This window comes from Ictidomys tridecemlineatus, chromosome 2, assembly GCF_052094955.1.
Source record: "Ictidomys tridecemlineatus isolate mIctTri1 chromosome 2, mIctTri1.hap1, whole genome shotgun sequence".
Classification (NCBI taxonomy): domain Eukaryota; kingdom Metazoa; phylum Chordata; class Mammalia; order Rodentia; family Sciuridae; genus Ictidomys; species Ictidomys tridecemlineatus.
In genome coordinates this window covers 56,055,118-56,067,769 of record NC_135478.1, presented here as the reverse complement: position 1 = coordinate 56,067,769, position 12,652 = coordinate 56,055,118, and the positions used below count along the sequence as shown (strand labels likewise).

At 45.3% G+C, this 12,652-nt stretch overlaps 1 protein-coding gene across 20 annotated transcripts in view; it reads left to right on the top strand.

Annotated features, from left to right (window-relative positions):
* Magi1 (membrane associated guanylate kinase, WW and PDZ domain containing 1) overlaps nucleotides 1-12,652 on the top strand; it is a 595,279-nt gene that overhangs the window by 113,331 nt on the left and 469,296 nt on the right. The window lies entirely within an intron of this gene.

Genomic DNA, 12,652 nt, shown 5'->3' with positions numbered 1-12,652 from the left:
GTTCAAAACCAGCCTCAGCAACTTAGCGAGGCCCTAAGCAACTCAGTGAGACCCTGTCTCTAAATAAAATACAAAATAGGGCTGGGGATGGGGCTCAGTGGTCCAGTGCCCCTGGGTTCAATCTTGGTACCAAAAAAAAAAAAAGTAAACAAGGAGCAAGACTTTTCTCTTTAACTGAAGGTGAGACATAAAAGTGTCAGTGCTGGAGTCCCTGCCGTTCCGGTACACACAGGTGCGTTACCAAGTTCTCCTCTTGGATCATTTTTCTTGCGAGTTTTATAAGAGCCTGGACTTTCCTGGATACTGAGGAGGGCAGGATGGGGCGTGGAGCTGCGGGAGGTGCTGCCTACCCACCTTCTCTCTCAGCCTCTGCTGAAACTCCTCCTTCCCTGCTCCTACGAGCCACCTCCATCCATCTTGATCTCGCTGTTACAGCCTTGAGTTCACTTCAGGCCACTAGTCTCCCTTCCCTAGTTCAAGTTTCTACTTCCAGTAATACCAGCATCCCTGGGCACGGAGGGTGACTGGCTCCAGGCAGACCCTGCTGATACTCTATAGAAAAGGGCGTAGCATTTGTATAGAACTTGTGCACATCTTCCCAAATATATTATTATTAATTTTTTTTTTAGTTATAGATGGACACAATACCTTTATTTTATTTGTTTATTTTTGTGTGGGGCTGAGGATCAAACCCAGTGCACACACACACTAGGCAAGTGCTCTGCCACTGAGCCCCAGCCCCAGCCCTTATTTTTATCATGGATTTCAGTGCTAGAGGTTGCACCCGGACCTCATGCATGTTAGGCCAGCTCTGTGTTACCCATCCCCAGCCCACCTGTATCCTTCAGATCATCTCCAGATCACTGGTAAGACCTAACCCAATGTAAATGTGAAGTAAATAGTTTTATACTGTATTGTTAAGGGAATGATAATAATAAGAAAAAAAAAAAAGAAACTTTGTTGAACACAGACATAACTGTGTTTCCCCCAGAGTCAGTCTGTGGTGTGTTGAAACCAGGCATGAGGAGCCGGTGACACTGAGCGGCTACTGTATCCTCTTCATCCTGAGAGGCTGTCAGTCTCAGGATGTGCCTTTCTGCTGACAGGGCGAAGAATGACAGGCTTCTACTTTATTAGGTAATGAAAAACACATGCTCAGATTCAAAAGAACCCAAGAGAACAGAAGCCATGTTATGTTTTTTTTTTTTTTTTTAAAGGGAATACCTTAATTATGCATAAGCCATCCCAGAAATTCCTGTGTTTCTGCTTTTTTTAGAAAACTCTCAGAGAACTCTTCCTTATACCTGGAAGCCGCACAAAAATCCGTCAGAAGACAGATGTGTGTGGCAGGTCCCTGTTTAGATATGTCGTCATCCACGGCGGTGTAGTCTAATTGGAGTATAATTCAAGGGGTGTGCAGGCCTGAAACATGTTATTAGACCTTGTGCTGTTCTTTTCCTGAGCCCTCAGGGCAGGGCTACAACAAATAGGTTCTGTAGACTCGAGCTGGGGTGCAAACCGTGTTCTTATTACTTGTGCACAATGGTAGAAATACAAACATGGAAACAGAGAGAGAGAGAGAGAGTGTGTTTAGACATTGAATAGTAATCGCACAGAGCCTTTGTGTAGCGGTCCAGTTTAATAAAAAAGTTTGGGCTTTGCATTTTGTAGCCATTTTCTTTTCTCCCTTTTCCTTTCTATAATGAGTTATTATTATATTTGGATACTTTTGGAAATAAGAAACAGCTGAGCCTTCTCCATACAGAGTTCGAGAAGCCTTGCTCTAACGGTCTGGTTTTCAACTCTGGCTCATTATCCTGTTATTCAAGTCAGATGACCCTGCACATCAGTTAAAACCAGGATTTGGGGGGATGTATAGGCATCGGTATTATTTTCTTTCTTTTTTTTAAAAAAGTATTTTTCAAGCTCCCCTTGATACTGTGAGGTGGGTTGTGGTTGAGATCTATACAGAGTCCTTCTTTTGGGGGGGATGTTTGTGAATGCTTGATATCTAGAAGAGACAGAAAGCTTCCAAGATGAGGTTCTTCTTTTTCTGTATCTGCTTTGTCTTAAAATGCTGTCCTAAGAGAAGATGGGAAGCCTCAGGCGGGAGCCTCCACCCCATTGCCTGTTGCTTAGACCTGGTGCTGAGTGCAGGCCCTGCCCACAGGGAGCTTCTGTTCTAAAGAGGGTCGGAGGCAGGCTGTGAACAAGCCAGAAGGTAACTTTCTGGGGTAATGACTGTTGGACACCAGATGGTTTAGGTGACCTCTATTAGAGGACAGGCAGGCGGCCAGAGTTGGGAAGGGCGTGAGGGGCTTTCCAGGCTGAGGCACGGTGGGAACAGGAGTGGACATGGCCGAGTTTGGAGCACTGGGTGAGGGTGGCGGGTAAAGAGGTTGGGGTTGGGTTCCCAGGGTGATGACCATCCCTGAAGGGACCTGATCAGGAAATGGGCTTCCCTTCTCCAGGTGGAGATGTCAGAGGCTGGATTCCCTTTGGGGCTGTGGGAGGCAAAAAGAGATTGCAGGTGGCAGGCTCTCGTACCTTCGGATCCTGAGTCGGATTTCAGGTCAGCCAGGAAAAAAATAGGAAGTAGAAAATGAAGCCAGTCTGGCCAGTCCAGGCCTCTCCGCCCCTCACTGGCTGTCTTTGGTACGTGTCTGGTGCAAATCTCAGCCATCGGTGTCGGAGGGTCGTCTCAGCTTGTCAGAAATTAGCGGGAAAGGTAGGGGCTGAATCATCAGATGTCCATCACCTCCACAGCTTCCTCAGAGTCAGGTGCTCTGGGCTCCTTTCGAATTCCCTAGAGTGACTTCGTTTTGAGGAACGTAGATTTCTTTTCTGTGCCTGATTTTAGGCAAATCGAAAATGAGGCCGTTTATAAAAAGCACTTTAGGAACTTTGATTACAGCAAAGTTCCTAAAGTGCTTTTTATAAACACAAACAAACAAAACTGAAAGAAGTACTTCTTTCCCTGTCTCTTAAGAACAGTGATATCGGGGTTCTCTCTCTATTTCTGTTGGGTCTCCTGGGCTGGCTGATAATTGATAATGCTTACAGTGCTTTCTAGAACTCTCTCTCTCTCTCTTTGGTACTGGGGATTGAATTCAGGAGCACTCAACTACTGAGCCACACCCCAGCCCTGTTTTGTATTTTATTTAGAGACAGGGTCTCACTGAGTGGCTTAGCACCTCGCCATTGCTGAGGCTGACTCTGAACTTGCAATCCTCCTGCCTGAGCCTCCCTAGCCTCTGGGGTTACAGGTGTTCACCCCACCCTTGGCTATCATAATTCTTCCTATGTTTGAAGGACTTTAATTCTTCCCCGTCTTATGAGGTAGGCATTGCTCTTATCCCTATTTTGTAGACAAAGAGACTGGGTTAGAGAGAGGAGTGACTTGCCCCGTGTCACACCAAGGCAGAGCCAGGAGGCACACCCAGTCCTGTCGCTCCAGTTCCAATGGCCTATTCCCACACTACCCGAAGGCTTCCAGCTCACAGCCTCTTCTGAATGTGGACAGCTTGCAGGGCTCCTTCCTTTCTAGCCGGATTGGCCCTGCTGGCCACTTAGTGATGCCGACGACCCCTTTCATTCTCTTCCTTTTGAGCCTTCATTTCTGATTCTGTCAATGAGCCTCAAGTTGATCTTACCTCTCTCTAGGGTTGTCTTAGGCGCTCAGTAGAGTTGGAAGGTGAAGCTGTTAGCCTGCTCTTCCTCTCAAGCAGGAGGGTGGGTGTCCTGCCTGAGCTTGGTGCCCGGATGGAGCATGCTCAGTGCCCTACGCTCAGGTGAGAGCAGAAACCCAGGCGTCCAGCCCAGTTGGCACAGTTGCCCAGAAGAGCCCTGCCTGCCTGTCCCAAAATTGGAATAAGGGGGAGGGAGCCGCAAGCTGGTACAGGTAAGAAATTCAGAGCTCTGTGTCTTTTCACAGCTAAAACTCAGTCCTTCTGCCGGTGGCTCTGGGATGACCCTGGATGCTCCCTGCAGGAATGCCTAGCTCTGTGGTGGGGTTTGCTTTTGCACATGGCGAGGGCTGGGGGCTACCAGCTCCTCCTCTATTCAGCTTCAGTAGGTTGCTGTCTTCCCGAAGGGCTTGGAATTTGGTTGTTGGCTCTTTTTTTTTTTTTTTTTTTGCTTTTTATTCTGTCTGAAGTTGGGTTTCTATTCAGATGAGCCTGTTGCTTCTCTCTCTCCTCCTCGGGGGCCCTGGAGGTAGGAGCAGCGTTCCAGAGAATTCTCTGGGAAGAAAGGACTCAGAGAGGCAAGAGAATTCTCTCCTTCCACTCTGTATGTTTCTCTCCCTTGAGTTTGCAGGGTAGGGGAAAAAAAAATGCTTGTAAGGCTGTGTTATTTCGGGAAGCAGATGCAAATCCAGGTATTTAGTCTCTTAGTGTTCCAATGGCAGAAATCATAGTTAATCCACATCCGAGAGCTCTCGCAAAGAGGGGCTGTTTGTGCATTCTTCAGTGTTTAAGAAATATTAGGGGGGGAAATTATGAAGCAGGGTGTCTTTTTGAGAAGAATAGTTTGGGGTTCTTTTTTTAAAAAAATTTCTGAATAATAATGAATTTTAAAACCTGGTAAGCGTCTTCCAAAGCACAGTAAGCGTGTACTAGTAAACGTGATAATTACTGGAACCCTGTGGGAGCAGGCATTTGAGTTTTTAGGCATTCTTGGAAGTATAAAATGCAAATTCGTGGAGGGTGCTTAGGAAATAAGAAGGGGAGAATTAGTCTATACAAAATTTTGCCTTTTCCTTAGAAACTGGGGATTGGACCAGAGCCTTTGCGATAGCCTGAACAGAAGTTATTTGTGTATGTAGATAAATGATTTTCACCGTTCTGAAGCCGAACAGGAATATTTCTCAATAGCAAAAAGAAAAGAAAAGAAAACAGAAAACCTTGCTCCTGCGGGTCTTTCTTTTCCACAGCAGCAGCTAGTGGCAAGGGAGAGAAGGTTTTTTTAATTGAAATCGCAGAACTTCATCTCCGCCAACTCTCAATTGCTTCGCCAGGGCTGTGTTTTGCCAGAGTCTTAAACAAGACTGTGCAAGAAGTGCAGAGAACATGGTCTTCAGAGTCACCAAAGCATAGGAGAAATGGCTCTGGCATCCCCAGCCCACTGAGTGCCCACGTGACACTGCCTGTTCTGCCCGGGACAGACAGACAGGAGGTTCTTATCCCTTCTCTGAGCTGCTGTGTCTCTATTCTGGACTCTCTTGGTGATGAATTTCTTCTCTTTTTTTCAGGAATTATCTTTCCCTTTCCTTCCTCTGAACTCAGCTTTTCCTATCTTGTCTGTTGATGGTTTTCTTTTATTGTGGGGAGGGAATTGAACCCAGGGGTGCTTAACCACTGAGCCACATCCTCAGCCCTATTTTGTATTTTATTTAGAGACAGAGTCTCACTGAGTTGTTTAGGGCTTCGCTGAGCTGCTGAGGGTGGCTTTGAACTTGTGATCCTCCTGCTTCAGCCTCCCAAGCCACTGGGGTTACAGGTGTGCACCACTGCACCCAGCTGATGAGTCTCTTTAGAGAGAAATAGTGTGTTTTTCTTCTTTTTGTGTATGGTGTGTTTTTGATTTGTTTTGCACAAGGACTCTGAGTTGCAAGTGATCAAATTTTCTTGGACGAAAATAAAAAGGGGGCCAGGTGTGGTTGGAGCAGGCCTGTAATCCCAGCAGTGTGGGAGGAGAGGCAGGAGGATTGAAAGTTTGAGGTCGGCCTCAGCAATTTATTGAGGACCTAAACAACTTAGCAAGACCCTGTCTCTAAGTAAAATATAAAAAGGGCTGGGGATGGGGCTCAGTGGTTAAGTGCCCCCTGGGTTCAATCCCCAGCACCCCCATCCCCCCAAAAGAGGTTGTTTAATTTCAGGGAACTGGGCCAGGGACAGATACCCAAGTTCAGGGATAGGCAGTCCCCACCCTGGGAGTCAGGACTTTGAACAGTACCAGGTGTGACCAGACCTGTCCTTTCCTGATTAATTATGCTCTTTCTCATTCTTCACTTCTCTCAGGCTGGTCTGCTGCCCAGGGCTCGGCTGCCCACACTCCCAGTTTGCCTATCTTTCTTGCACTGGCTCAGCCTGACTTAGCGTGGGCTAAACCAGTCCTTATCTGAAGTTCCAAGGAGAGGGACTCCGATGGGTCCACAGAGGGTCACACCTGTAGCCCAGGCAGTGGCTGAAGTAGGTTTATTGTAACTAACAGAAGAGGGGCAAGGAAATGGCTATCAAATTGGGAATCCAGGGTGCTTGGATTGAACCCAAGGCTTCCTTTACTACTGAGCCACACCCCCAGACTGGCCTTATATCACTTCCTCTCCACCCTGATTTCAGGTTCATCAAAACCTAGGTGAGCTGGGCACAGTGGCACTTGCTTATAATCCCAGAGACCTGGGAGGCTGAGACAGGAGGATGAAGGTTTAAGGCCAGTCTCACCAACTTTGCAAGACTCTTGTCTCAACATAAAACGAAACAAAGGGCTGGGGATGTAGCTCGGTGGTAGAGCACCCCTGGGTGCTTCAATCCCTAGGATTGCAAAAACAAATAAACATCCATTCTAATAGTGGTGAATATATGCACGATGTTAGAATAGGTGAAGTAATTGTGTACTGTTTCTTATTACTAAATGAGCATTTATCGAGTGCCTACAGTATGTTAAGCAGTTTCAAATCTGATAATAGACAAGTAATGCATGACCCATTTAATTTTCATTCATTCATTTTTTTTAACCTCTTCTCAGTTACAACACAATGTTTTCTGGCTGTCACCCCTCAGGTCCATTGTCATGAGGGAGAAGTTATTTTGAAGGATCGTCAGTGATATCTTTATATCTTTTTAGTCCTCAGTGATGGGATTGTTTTCGAGTTAAGGAATTCAAGGTGGCTCCTGAAAGATGAGATACTACTGCACGTGTCCTTGCGATCACTTCGAAAGCACAGCGAGCAGGTGTATATTGCCCGTCGACATAGGAAGAAGCCTAATTTCCCAGTAGGACAGAAAGCTCATTATATTTTCGGTCCAGGTAATTGTAATCACGGGATGTCTGATAATGTGAAAGCTAATCTGAAATTCTTTTGGAACTTTAATTATTCCCTTTCATCTAAGCATGCAAGTGATTAACTGCAAGACCTGCGAAAAGAAAAGCATTTCTTTCCCACTCCTTTGGAAGCAGGGTGTGGATTTCCACGGGTTTCAGACCCTTTTAGCACTTTTAGACTTTGGACTTGACCAAGACTTCTTCGGTGGCTGTCTGGAAAATTCATGCGTCCGGGAGGGTTTGTTTTTAATTTTCATTCCTTAATCTAATTTTAACTTTAATCCTCCTTTGCAAGTCTAATTCAAAATGTAAGCAAGGTGGCTGAAGTATATTAGAAAGTGTATTAAAAAATCTCTTTTGGGGCTTTGGCGTATGTACTGAGAATTGATGCCAAGGTCCTTATTATGAATTCATTTTCCAGCATAAAAAAAAAAATGAAGACAGCTCATAAATGTTCTTTCTGTTTTTTTTTTTTTCCCCCCTACTCTGCTGCTGGGGATTGAACCCAGCGGGGCTCTATCTCTGAGCTACATCCCCAGCCCATTTTATTTTATTATTTTATTTTGAGGCAGGGTCTTGCTAAGTTGCTCAGGGAGTCTCAACCAAATTGCTGAGGCCTTGAATTTGCCTCAGCTTCCCGACCACCTGGATTCCAGGGGTACGCCACCATGCCTAGGTGTTCTCTCCATCTCTGTCCATCTTGATTTTATTCCTGTGATATTGCTGGCTATAGGGGGTTTAAACCAAGTCATGTCAAAAGGAAGTCGGTGTTTTGGTACCATGGCAATTCTGCTGTCTCTCCGCACGCACCTCTGAGGTGAGCTCAGTCTTCTAAGGTTGGTGGGATCTGCCTTCCAGTAGTAGTGTGGGCTCCTGTCACAAAAAGCCTGATGGTGTGCCTGCTGGATCACACAGGTGCATGCTATCAGTGAGAGAAAATGGACCCGAGTAATTTTGAACTTCTGTCGAGGGATCTCAGGGTCCTGAGTCCTCTTGGTTTTAGGTTTTCTACCATGAATGCCTTTTCTGTTTGTAAAGGACGTGCATTTTAAAATGTGTTACTCTGTTTGTTTGCTGTTATTTTCATTTGTTTTCTGTGTCAGTACATTTTAAAGGCCTTCGCATAGTAAGCATTTCAAAATAGTAGGGACTTTTGAGAAATGAATTATTTAAATGAAGGAGACATCCACTGGCTCCTTTTTTCTGTGCTTAAGAACAATTTGAATTTCAGGCGCTCTCTCTTTCTTGTAGTTGGTGAGTTTATCTTTGTGTTTTGGTTGGTTTTATATATATATATGCCTATGTAATTCTGCACACATGCTCATGTGTACATACATACAAATAAGCACATCGTATTTAACTTTTGGGTTTCTCTGGTACCAGGAATTGTACCCAGGGGAACTTAACCTCTAAGCCACATCTCCAGCATCTCCCCTACCCCTTTTAAAATTTAGAGACAGGGTCTCACTGAGTTGCTTAGGGCCTCCCTACGTTGCTAAGACTGGGTTTGAACTTGTGATCCTCCTGCCTCAGCCTCCCGAGGCACTGGGATTACACTGCGCCCGGCTATTTAGTACTTTCCCTGCACAAGCTCCCCAGGTATGAAACTGCCGAGTTCCAGGTTTTGATGATGTCTAGCTGTATTTAAATAATATCACGTATAACCAAATGGCCCTCCATTGATTACCATCCTGCCTGCCCTGTCTGATTATACCTTTATTGTGTGACCACTGCTAGTATCAATAATAATAATAATAATAATAACAACAACAACAACAACAACAACAACAACACTTGTTATTAATGGTATTTAGTATCTTCAGGGTTTTAGTTTTGGCTGGATCCTTAGGTTCTTTTTTTTTTTCCTTCTTTTATTCATGTCCATTTCAGGTGCCTCAATCTGAGGTCAGTGGTGACATTTGTCTTTTTGGCCGAGAGACTGGATCTGTCTAGGGCTTTCCCAGGGCAGCAGGCTGCTGTTAGTGATAGAGCCCTCTTTTAGCATCTCCTGAGTGTGGCAGAGAAGCAATGGTCTTGGGTCCATCTTATTCCTCTCTGCTGGAGGATCAATGAGAGTGTTTTCCATGAGCAGCCAGGGTACAGCTTCTAGGCATCCTAGGAGGACTGTTCCTGAGTTTCCAGGGGGATTATTATTATCATTATTATTTTGAGTACCGGGGATTGAACTCAGGGCACTCAACACCTGAGCCCCATCCCCAGCCCAATTTTAATTTTATTTAGAGACAGGGTCTCACTGAGCTGCTTGGTATCTCCCTAACTTGCTGAGGCTGGCATTGAACTTGAGATCCTCCTGCCTCAGCCTCCCGAGCTGCTGGGATGACAGGTGTGGGCCACCACACCCAGCTTCCGGGGGGATTAGTGATTGCTATGGCTTGATATTTTGTTAATGCGAACCCCAGTTTGATAAAACTGGAGCACCCTTCCGGAGGACACCAGTGTTTCTAAGTAAGTGTGCTGATGGTGTGGACAGACATCGTTTTCCAGCTTGAACTTGGAGGATGGTTGGCACGAGTCTTCATCATCTAAATGACCTTGTTTTGGTTTTAGCCATTAATTATGCACTTGGCACTGCACACGCTCATGAATCTAGGTCACGCTATTCCCTTTGATAAAGAAAGCTGCGGGATGGACCGTCTTTAGCCACAGCGAGGTTCTTTGTAAAGGTTCAGAAAGAAAAAAAAAAGACAGTCTGACTACTGTGTGAAGACTGAGGCAGCATGTGCCCTGCCCTGCCTTCTAGAATGCATTACCCAAATCCCAAGATCTCAGGCCCCACACGCCCAGGGCACAGTGTGATTTCTGAAACCCCAAGGCATCCCCTCCCGAGAGCAGCCAGTCCCCTGTGAATTTCACATGTCGTGTTGGAGAATGTCCCTGGTCCAGGCCTTGGATGGTGACCAAAGGGTCTGGACTCCCAGGCCAGGTGTTCTGGCCACTGTACTTGCTGTGAACCCACCTGGGGACCAAGGGCTGACGTTCCCGATACCACCAGTCACAGTCCCTTCTGGGCTTGGCGCTTCGTCAACCCAGAGGTAAAATCAAGGACTGGAAGGATTTATCGTCCAGTTATGCAAGACCAATCGCTTGGGTTGCCCTGTCCCCCAAGAACATCCCAGAGATCTTCAAAAGGAGAGCTTTATGGGTTTTAATAAACAACGTTATCTGGACCTCCGGTCCCATCCTCGTTGCTGTTGGGACTGTCACAGTGATGGGTGTGTGTTGTTCTGACCTCCTCTGAGGGTTCCATGGCAACGGTAAACATGCCTGTGGCTGGTTTTCATAAGGCGATCAATCTGGATGATGCAGGGGGCCCGCCGTAAAGACGCGTTGTGAAACCTCCCAGGCCAGAACAGATTCTCGAGCCGGGCTGTGCCCTTCCCAGACTGTCGATGGTGAAGACTGCAAAGCCCCTTTCAACTCGGAGTCAGAGTGTGTGGCTCACTGGTTTCCTGGCTTTGCCTGGGGATGTCCTATGTCCTACGGGGACTTAATTGGACGTTTGGCACCACTGTCCTGGGGGGGGGGGTCTGCTCTTCTCGAGGACTCTCCTTGCAGAATATTGGTGGAGTCTGTTTCTCTTTTCTTACACGAATCCTCCTTAAAAGTGAAGCTACTAAAACCCTAGACTCCACCACGACCCATACTTTCTATTGGTCCTTTGTACCTGTGTTTTAAAATAAGTTACCTAGAGAAAATAACCTTCCAAATCCAATCATTCCTCTTTGGATATCCTTTTAACATACTTTAAAAAAATTATTCATTCTTTTTTAGATATACATGACAGTAGAGTGCTTTTTGACACATCACACATACACAGAATCTAACTTCCCATTCTCGTGGTTGGACCTGATGTGGAGTTTCCCTGGTCGTGTGTTCATATGTGAACACAGGAAAGTTCTGTCCCATTCACTCCCCTGTCTTTCCTATTCTCATCCCCTCCTTCCCTTCATTCCCCTTTGTCTAATCAATGAACTTCTATTCTATCCCACCCCCTTATTGTATGTTAGCAGCTGCATATCAGAGAGAACATTCGGGGTTTGTTTTTTTCTTTTTTTGGGGGGAGGATTGGCTTATTTCACTTAGCATGGTAGTCTCCAGTTCCATCCATTTGCTAGAGAATATTATAATTTCATTCTTTATGGCTGAGTAATATTTCATCGTGTATATAACCACCTTTTAGCATACTATGGTGGAATGATTTACTCTGATTATTCTAATTTTTAAAATTAATTAACTAATTAATTAATTTTGTACTTGGATTGAATCCAGAGACATTGAACCATTGAGCCACCTTCTCAGCCCCTTTTATTTATTTATTTTATTTTTTAATATCTTTATTTTTATTATTTTTGTTAATGTGGTGCTGAGGTTCAAACTCAGTACCTCACACATGTGAGGCAAGTGCTCTACCACTGAGCCACAACCCCAGTCCTACCCCCTTTAATTTTTTAACTTTGAGACCTGTCTTGCTAAATTACTTAAGTCCTCTCTCAGTTGCTGAGGCTGGCTTTGAACTTGTGACCCTCCTGCCTCAGCCTCTGGAGCTGCTGGGATGACAGGCGCCCACCCCTGTGCCCCACTATTATTTGTATTTTTTTAAGTACAGCTTTGTCTCCTAGTTTCCACAGTGAAGATCTGAGTTTCATAGAAGGTTCTCCACCTCGGTGCCGGGGAACGTGTTCAGGATTTAGAGTCCGTGGGCCTCGCTGACTTCATGCCGTCATTATCTGTTCATGGTGTAGCCTTGGCTGAGTCATAACAGCTTCTGTGAAATCCCTTTCTGCCTCTCTTAGGTAGGAATAATATATCCGTTGCCTGTTCAGGGTCGTGGCAGAAATTGACACAAGTGAAAGATGATACACAAGTTAACCATTATGTTTTGGGGTCATTTGTTACAGGGTGGCAGTAGATCTGTGCCACAATATCTTGTTCTTGAGAACAATGTGCTGCCTGGTGCGGGTGGTGCACGCCGGTCATCCCAACAGCTCGGGAGGCTGAGGCAGGAGGATCGCCAGTTCAAAGCCAGCCTCAGTGACTTAGCTAGGCCTAAGCAACTCAGTGAGACCCTGTCTCTAAATAAAATACAAAATAGGGCTGAGGGTGTGGCTCAGTGGTTGAGTGTCCCTGGGTCCTGGTACCCCCCAAAAAAGAACAATGTTCTTCTTGGTTTTTATGCCACCTTTCCCATTTATTAAACTGCGTGACCTTGGGCCAAGTATGTCACTTTTCCTTGTCTGCAAAACTGTAAATGGAGTTCACAGTGCCTTTCTCTAGATTCTATGAGAAACAGCGACTTAATGTTTGTGAGATGCTCACTAAATGTTCATTGTCTTTATTTTTTATTAAACTATATGGCTAGAGTTGGAGGATACAGGGGGAGATTTGTGTGAATTGTATTTTGATTTTTAAAGGAGTTATGCAAATTTTGTTAAGTGCTTTTCTGTAGGCAAGAAATCAGTTAGAATGCAATTTTCATGAAAGGCAAAAAATAAAAGAGAAATTAAAAATAAATTTGATACTCGTATCTGCCAAAGTGTGTATTTATTTTACATACTTTGCTAAGGTTATTTGTGGCTGGGAACCTTTG